Raw genomic sequence first — 8577 nt, forward strand, 5'->3', positions numbered from 1 at the left:
TTATCACACCACTGCGTGTCACCACTAGTTGCTTTCAGAACCAATGCTGTCAGATCCCGTTTCACCGCCCTCTGAAATTTAATCATCTCAGGGCTACAGGAATTAATAGGATAAAAACCAGATCTGTTGTTTAATGATACGGGTCTGGCAGCTGCTCCAAGCAGAGGGTCTACTATGCCAGGAGTGCCTTCATGGGATAAATCCTCCAACTCTCTGATTGCACATAATTCCTTAAAGGAAAATTTCACATCTTCATTTAATGTGCAATCAGAGATAGCAGCACCCTGACTATTTTCTAATGCAAAAAAAAAAATGTTTTTTTATAGTCAAATTCCTAACAAATTTATTTACATCAAGGATAGTGTCAAACAGATTTAAATGCCTCTGTGGGCAAAATTTCAAGCCTTTAGACAATAAAGACATTCCACTAGTAGTAAGAATTCTACCTGAAACATTTAAAACATTAGAAAAATCATTGGAAGTGTCATTTAGGACTTGCATGCTGGTCTGCGTGATGGATACTGTTTCTTTTCTTCCATATCCCCACTTTTTGCGGCCCCGCCGTGTCCTTTTATATTTCGGTTCCTGTCCCTCCTGCGGGACCTGCGTCTCCCTTCCCCGTTTTCTGTAGGGGCAGAGGAAATGGAACCAGTCTGTGTATTCCTAATAGCCGAGCCTGATGGGGAGGAATCAGAGTCATTGTGATTGGGGAAGTGACTAACGTGTACATCCACCAATCCGGCCTCCCTAACTATGCTGTTCAAAAAGATACTATCATATCCCTGCGGGCCTCCGGCACCCGCCCTGTCATTGGGCCTAACGACGGTGTTAAAATCGCCACCGAAGACCACCTGCCGGGATGTAAAAAGATACGGCTTGACCACCTTAAGGAGGCTCTTCCTTGCCCATTTGGACTGGGGTCCATAAAAATTAATTAGGCGCAGAGGAAGCCCCCTCACGACAGCGTCAGTGACCAAACACCTGCCAACTTCCACCTCAAATACTCGTCGACAGTCTACCGAACCAGTCTTAAAAAGGACTGCAACTCCACTGCAAGGCTCAGCCGCAAGAGACCAGAGGGAGGGCCCACACCTCCACTCCCTCTTTGCCGTGTGCATCTCTGCCACCGATGTCACCCAGGTCTCCTGCAAAAATAAAATGTCAGCATCAACCTCGCTGAGAAAAGTGAAGGCCGTGTAACGAGCTCTCACAGATCTGATACTCGCGACATTAATGGTCGCAAGCCGAATTGGAGAGGGCACTGCCATCCTTAGTAATTGAGGCGGTGATGCTGCCCTCTACTTACCCAGTCAACCTTCAAGGCCCTTTACAGGGCGCCTCCATTTCCTCATCTTCCGACTCCGATGAGGATAATAGCCAGAAGGGGTTAGAGGAGACCAAAGGGACCTTCTCACTGCCCACAGAGGGTGAAGGACCGGAGCCCCTCTAAGCCCCCTTGAGAACCCTCTTCTTCTTTTTACCCCTGGAGGCCACAGCCCACTCCACCTCTCCCTGGCTATCCTCCCTCGAAGGGCTGCTACCTGACGGAACAGCCCTGGAGCGCTTCTGCGCCCCCTGGCTGGTGCCCTGCACCCGAGCATTACCTGCCTTAGGCACGGAAGACTTATTGGCCCCCCTGCCCTCAACTACCTCTGCCACTGGCGCAGAGGCCCTCCTGGCCCTAGTGTCCCCCTTACCCTCCACCCTCGGGGGAAGGGGGGGCAAAGACGTAGGGGCAAAAACCCCAACCCCTTGCAAAGCAGGGGAAGAGACCCCAAATACTAGGGCGGGGGGGAAAGAGGAGGCCGCCGAACCCTCGGCCTCCTCCGGCACCCGCACGCCATCCAAAGGCTTGGCCCTAATACCGGTCGTGCTACCGCACGCAGCCTTCGGGTGCACGGGTGCCAGGTCTTCCCCAACTCCCCTGCTGGCTGAATCAGCCCTCACTCCCCCCCCCCCGTAGGGGCACTCGTCACCTGCCCCCTCCTCCTCTCTAACCTCCGTACCTGGGATGCAGTCTTTCTCCTCACCACCTGCTCTTCTACCACCGCCCTGCCCTCTGCTCCTGCTCCTGGATCCCCCCCTGGCCTCGCCTCACCCCATCTGCCGCCTGGGCCCTATCTTCTCCTTGTTGTTCCTCCTCCTGCTCCCTTGGGGCCCTCCCTGCACCCCCCGAAGTGTACCCCCGGAAAGCTTTGGGGCACCGGCTGAAAGGGTGGCCCAATTCGCCACAAAGTTTGCACCTGATGAGGTCGCAATCCCCAGCCAAGTGTCCCACACCACCACAGCGCACACAGCGTAAAATGCACCAGACTCCCACACTTGAAGCACAATTTCGGCTGACCTTGGTAGAACGCCATTATCCGGTCTCTGCCTATGAACGCACTAGCCGGAATGTGGGATACAGATAGTCCCCTCCTCCCAAGTTTGACTTTTACCTGCCAAGCCCCAGTCCAGATGCCCCTTTCATCTAAAACTTTCCTAAGTGGGGACTGGAGCTGGCCATATCTCCCCAACCAAGTGGCGATGTCCTCGGTAGGAAGAGACTCATTCCTCACCAGGATGGTCACATTCTTTATCTCCTCCTGGCGAGACAAGGCCACTAGATGAAAGCAGCGCTAAGCCTCATGCCCTTTGAGCAACTCATATCTGGTCAGAAAAAGTTCCATGACCACGGGGGAGGAAAAGCTTACATCAAACTCACTTGAGTTGTACGGGTGAATCACCGCGTAAAAGTCAGCAAGCCTAAAGCTAGTACAAGGTCAATCACTTTCCCTCTAGATGGAACTTCCCCCGGGCCATGGAACTTTACCTGGACCACATTGCACCGTCTCCTTTCTGGGCCCCCCATCCCTCGGGACCACCCGCCCTGCCCCCCCCCCCTAGGATTTTCCGCACTTGGGGGTTCTCTGAAGGGGTGAGCCCCAAACTGATCATATAGATGGGTGATCCTAGTGGGACCCCCAGTCACATTAGCGAAGGACTTCCCTTCCCTCAAAGCCGTGAGAAGGGTAGCCTCCTGTACAGGGCCCAACAGTTGTTCCGGGGGTTTCTACCTGCACCCCCCCCACTCGCACCCTCCTCACCCCCTGCCCTTACACCATCCACCAAAAGGCCAGACTGGGGCACCCCCGATTCTACCAGAGGAGCCAGGACCTGTGGGACAGAGACCCCTGCCGAGACTGGGGATTTTCCAGACTCACCCCCTCCCTGGGCAAGGACCCCCTGGACAGGACCCCCACCACCAACTTCCATGTCATCTACCACCTGTCCCTTAATAAATGCAACGGATATTGTGCCTGAGGGGAGGGGCCCCATTGCGCATTCACCCCAAATGGAAGGTCTTACCTGGCCAGGGACAATGCTCTGACCATCAGATGTTATTGACTCAGACACCATAGTCCCACCAGTTTGCTCAGAGACTGCAATGTCAATTTCGGCCTCTTGAGACATACTCTGCTGACACTCTGAGTTTTCTTTAGCTATTTCCGGCCGCGGGAGGGTCACTTCCGGTTCCGGGATAACCACTTCCGGTCGAGGGATGACCACTTCCGGTCCAGACCGGAAGTCCCCCACCCAGAAACAGGCGCCATGCGGGGCGCCACCCTTTGCTTCAGACGCCATTTTAACTTCCCCTGATCTGTTCTCAGAAGCATCCGATCCACCCTGGATTGGCGTAATGGCCACTGGCTACCTCTGGCTCAGCTTGCACAATGTCCCGCTCCTGAATAGCTTCAATCTCCTGGACTGTTTGTACATCCATAGACCGCTCTGGACCCTGTTCTGCAGGTAAGTGGCCTTCTATACCTACTGCTGGGTTGGCCTCTGGTGGGGAGGGAATGGGCCTATTGGGGGGGACCACGGGAGGCTCAGGGGGACTAGGACCACCAACAGTATTCAGCTGGCATAGGCCCACCGAGTCAGGACTTACGACCTGATGCCTAGAGGACTCAGGCATTCTTACCATTCCCCGGGGGGGGGGGGCAGCCTCCGCCGCCGCACACCCCAGGGGGGGGATCCACAGCCTTACCCCCAGAGCTATCCAGGGTGTCCCCAGAACTGTCTGCCCTTCCATCTGTCAGCCTACTCATGCACCTCCCAGCCCCCAGCTGGTTAGCCACATCTCCCTCCGGGGCAGGTGAGGACTCCATGCGCCCGGCTCTACTTCCACTGCCTCCAGGGCGTGAGCCCCCCGCCGGAAGGCGGGAGCGCCTCACAGCCTGGCTGCCCTCAGAGGTGACCTTCTGCATACGGTCCTGCAGGACCCTCAGGAAGGCAGCCTCACCCAGACCTCGGCTCGAGAGATCCCCGATCAGGCCCCAGAGATCCCTAAAGGAGTCCTTAAGGCTGGAAATCTCACCTTTGAGAGATGCTCTTTTATCCCTCCCAGAACGGTCTAGAAGATCCCGGAGCAGTCCCAGTCTCTCCATTTTTGCCTCATAATAGGAGGCTGTTTTATCCAACAGGGCTTTCACTTTCTTTATCCTGGTCTTCACTTTTTCAGTGGATTCCCCAGGCTGGGGATCTGTCCAGGACAAAAGTGTCCTCTGTGGAAAGGCTTTTCCTGGATACGCAGAGGGAAAAGGATTCCCAATCCAGCCCACAGACCCGGGGGCCCCAGGCTGGGACGCTTCCCCAGGGCCAGGGCCTGGGCCTTGGCCCGGCGAGGCCATCTTCCTCCTTCCTTCCTCCGGTTCTCTGGAGCTCACACTAGCACGTCCTTCCTCCACGAAAGCTAGACTGGAGGTTTTTTATTGAAACTTCTGCCATCATACAACTTAACATTTTAGAAGTTCAACAATTATAAAGTACAACTGGTCATACGATACAAACTACACAGAAGTCTACATACTCCATTCCAACGGTAATTGACTATATTTCATGGCTTTGTACATGTCCAAACCAGAGCTTTTTACCATCATGTGACCCATCCACCTCTCGGATAATAGGGACATGTAGGCCCAAACCCTAAAAGGACTGTACTCTTCAGCCAATATCACACACTTTATCCTTACATATAATAAACAAAACTAGGCCTTCAGGTACTTAGCCCTTAACACCAAGTCAACCAACCAGTCATAGGACAGACAAAGTTTACACTCTGACACTCCTACACCGATGACCGATCACGGTTTCACGCAGGGAAGCTACCCTCACTAGCCCGCAATATATACAGACATACTACTTATCACACTCTCCGGACCCACCCTTTTACTCTCAAGATCCCACACCTTCACCAGCTCACCATAGATGTTACCCACCACCTCACGGACAGACAGGTTTTTATCCCTAGTGGATACTAGACACCGCGTGTGCCAGGTGTGATAGAGCGTCACTATGCTTACTAAATATAGCGAGGACAAAACAAAACCCCTTCTCACTCTGAAATTGCCGTAGACCCTCTCAGAATAGGTCAGGGAGGGGAAATGGGGGTATCCCACCATACCCCCAACTTCCTCATGAAACTCCCTGTTGAAGGGGCACAGGACCAAAACAATGGTCCATGGTCTCTAGTGCCCCCCCCCCCCCACATTAAAGACGCGGACAACCCCTGTCCGCCAGGTTCCTGTATTTCAGGTTTGCACGAACGTAGAGCCTTCCATGGAAGGCCCGCCATGCAAGGTCCCAAAACTTACCAGGAATTCTGGAAGAATTCACGAGGGCTAGTCCCTCCCGGAGGACAACTTCAGGGCAATCTCTGACCGACAATGGTTTCAAAAAGTCTGAGGCCAGGACCCTCTGGTACAGCTCACGCCGACCAGTGGATCCAACCTCAAAGGTGCTCAGACAGTGGTGGATATCTGCTCTTAACGCTTGAGGGACATAAGAGGGGAGATAACCCCGCGATCTTCTCAGATCACCCGGCCTCCCACTCCCTCAGGAACAGCAGCAACCAGTCCTTACATGACCGTTCCCAAAGAGACGGCTCGTCCCTAAACAGGGACTGGAGGTTAAATTTAACAAAAATGGTGATGAAAAACACCACCAGATGGACCATATCTAATCCACCTGACCGCCTCTGCAAAAACATGACTTCCCTCTTTATCAGGTTTAGCCTATTCCCCCACAACAGCAGGAAGAACAGACCAGTGACCCTAGCAAAGAGAGCTGTTGGCAAAATACACACATAGCTGATGTACAAAAACTCAGGCAAAAGGTAACAAAAACTCAGGCAAAAGGTATTTTTTGATTAGGCTTACCCTTTCCCTTAAGGTCAGTTTCCAGCCTTTCCAGGCAGAAACCTTCCGGGAGGCACCCACCAGCCTACTCTCCCAATTTTTCTTGGGGTAATCCCCCTGGCCAAATAGGATGCCCAACACTCTAATTTCAGCTTGAGGCTCAGGGAACACGTCCGGAAGCGGGAACTGCTCCCCTTCCTTCCCCATCCAAAAGGCTTCGCTCTTATCCCAGTTCACAAGGGAACTGGATGCCTCGGAGTAGTCGCCGATCTGTGATTCCAGAAACCGGGCTTCCTCCTCACTTGACACTACTGTACAACCGAGACATCGTCAGCGTAGGCCACCACCTTCACCGCCAGCTCCGGGCCACCGCCAGGCCCCATTAAAGACCCCCCTCAGCAGTTTAACCTTCTCACAAAGGGGTCCACCACAAAAACATAAAGAAGGGGGCTCAACGGGCAACCCTGCCGGACCCCAGAGTCAACAGGAAAGGGCACTCCCACCCAACCATTGACAAGAGAGAAGCTCACTGCCCCTCTATACAAAACTTGAAGCCAATTTATAAACCTCCCCATTAGGCCGTATTTCTCCAACAGAAGCCACAGGTACTCGTGGTTCACCCGATCAAAGGCCTTGGCCTGGTCTAACGCCAGCAAGTATTGCCGATCACCACTCGCCCTGCACCTCTCCACAGCCTCCCGGACGCATAGGACAGCACTAAAAGTGCTCCGGCCGGGAATTGTACAGTGCCGCGCAACCGACAATACTTTGTCAGCAATCACTGACAAACGCCAAAAGAGTATCTTTGCCAACAGCTTTTTATCAGTATTGAGAAGGGCAATTGGACGCCAGTTCTCAATCTGATACAGATCTTTTTTCTTTGACAGTAAAATTAGTGCTGACCTTCTCATCGAGGGAGGAAGCAGGCATTCAGCCAAACATTCCCTGAACACCTCCACAAGATGAGGAGCCAAGAGACTATTGAAGGTTTTATAGAATTCAGCCGTGAACCCATCCGGCCCCGGCGACTTTTTGGATGACAATGACTCAATAGCCTGCTCCACTTCCAGCACTGAAATTTCAGCTGTCAAAGACTCGGGAAAATCAAACCCCCCTTGCAGGGGAGTCGCATCAAGTAACAACCTGGTCTTCTCCATATCCAACTGCTTTGCCTTCAAGATGTCCGAAAAGTGGGCTCTGACAATGCCCAGGATCCCAGGTCTGGACCTGACCAGGTTTCCCGAGGCATCTTTCAGGCCATGCATGACCTTCTAACTCACCGCCTCCCTGCAATTCTCAAAGGGATCCGGGGAGCAGAACCTCCCATAATCCCTCTTGGGGACCAAGGAGGCGAGACGGTCATACTGACATTCCTTCAGGCGAAGTTTTAGACTAGAGATCTGTTCCTGAAGACCCCCCGAGGACACGAGACGATCTAGTTGCCTTCGCAACCTCTGGTAGGTCTGGTACCGAGACATAGCCCTGTACTTTGAGGCAGCGCGGAAAAAGCCCTCCAACCTTTTCTTCACTGCTTCCCACCATTCCCGGCGGGAGCAGCCACTCTCAAGGAGTGAAGCCTGATCTGCATAGAACTCCTCAAAGTCTTTCTTGACAACAGGATCCTCCAATAGCGTCTCACTCAGACGCCATAAGCCCCGACCCTTCTGAGGGGTCTCAGCAATATTCAGAGTTATGGAAACCAAATTGTGATCAGAGAACTCCACCACTTGCAACTCTGGGCCTGCAAAGACGGAGTCCCCCTTCAAAAAAAACCCTATCTATTCTACTCCTACTATTTCCTCTGGAAAAAGTGAACCCTGTGTGGTTGGGGAAATGACGAACATGCACATCCACCAACCCGGCTTCCCTCACTATGCTATTCAAAAAAATGCTATCATATCCCAGAGGGCCTCCGGTACCTGCCCTGTCCTTGGGCCTAGTGATGGTGTTAAAATCACCCCCGAAGACTACCTGTTGGGAAGGTAGGGTTTGACTGCCGTGAGAAGTTCCTTCCTGCCCCTCTTGGACTGAGGCCCATAAAAATGAATAAGGCGCAGGAATTGACCCCCCACAACAGCCTCCACCACCATACATCTTCCAATTTCCACCTCAATTACTCGTCGGCAAGCCACCGAACCGGTTTTGAAAAGGACCGCAACACCACTACACGGCTCGGCTGCAAGACCACAGAGAAGGACTATATCTCCATTCCCTTTTTGCCAGATGCATGTCCACAACAGTAGCCAACCAGGTCTCTTGCAAAAATAAAATTTCAGCTTCAACACGGCTGAGAAAATCAACGGCCATGAAACGAGCCGCAATAGACCGAATGCTGGCAACATTAATGGTCACCAGCCGGATTGGCGCAGGTACAGCCATACGTAATAATTAAGGTAGT

This window comes from Pelophylax lessonae (assembly GCF_965119305.1).
Source record: "Pelophylax lessonae genome assembly, chromosome: 11".
Lineage (NCBI taxonomy): Eukaryota > Metazoa > Chordata > Amphibia > Anura > Ranidae > Pelophylax > Pelophylax lessonae.